Source organism: Olea europaea, unplaced genomic scaffold (assembly GCF_002742605.1).
Source record: "Olea europaea var. sylvestris unplaced genomic scaffold, O_europaea_v1 scaffold23274, whole genome shotgun sequence".
Taxonomy (NCBI): Eukaryota; Viridiplantae; Streptophyta; class Magnoliopsida; order Lamiales; family Oleaceae; genus Olea; species Olea europaea.
The window spans coordinates 1-923 of NW_019241380.1; the positions used below are offsets into that span (position 1 = coordinate 1).

General features: G+C 35.0%; 1 long non-coding RNA gene across 1 annotated transcript; it reads left to right on the forward strand.

Moving 5' to 3' along the window:
• The first annotated feature begins 6 nt into the window (after positions 1–6).
• Positions 7–523, forward strand: LOC111381535. Its single transcript, XR_002700357.1, has 2 exons — positions 7–157; positions 286–523. It is a non-coding gene; the product is annotated as an uncharacterized LOC111381535 (long non-coding RNA).
• Positions 524–923: the final 400 nt, after the last annotated feature.

Genomic DNA, 923 nt, shown 5'->3' on the forward strand with positions numbered 1-923 from the left:
CTCGTAGCTATTGGATGTGGTATCAAGAAGCTTCAGATTATGCTTGCCATTGTGATCGACTTGGTATCGGTCAATACACTTATCGAAGAGCGTCTCAAGGAAGCACCAATAAATGAGTATGTCCAAAGTTATGATATTGTGGCCTTCAATAAAATATGTAAGTTACTCAAGAATTTGTTTTGTCATTTTGATCTTAAACCAAGTACTATGCCCTAGTTAATTAGACTAGTGACTAATAATTATTATTACTTGCTAAGTATCTGAATGGTAACAACTGTTTTGCAGAATTCACTGATACATTCACCAATTGGGAATGTGCAATCGAACGTTTGGAGTGTAGGTTCTGTTTTGCATTTATGGTCGAAGTTTTTCCATTGCCATTTTAAATTGTGTTCCGTTTATGGCTATATGAATTTTCCAGACTCGTACAATTCGAATGTGGACTTGGCAATATGTCCAATATCATTGTCGTGTGACATTAAATTATTGTTTCATTATCTTTTGTTGGAATTTTCATTTAGTACTTGAATGTCCATTATTTAGTTTTAAGCTACATTGTTTACGAAAGTATAATTCTTATTGATTTGCCTCCCCATCATACGGGACTAGTATGTTAATTTGTTGAGAGTTGCTTCATCGGACTTTGCTACACGTACATTGCCGTGTACATAAGGGTGTCCATAATGGACACTCGGCGCCTCATCACATTGGCGTGTACAACAAGAATAATCTTACTTTATCAGCTCGTATTAAATTTCTGTAAGATTGGACGGGCCAGTTGAGAGGAGTTGTAACATTGATATCTTTAAATAGGCAAAATATGATGTCAACGGAAAAAAGAGGATCGATCTACTGAATGTGTTATATGGATCTTAATTTGGTTTCTTGAGAAAAGGTTGAATAAAATTACTAAAGCTAATGCT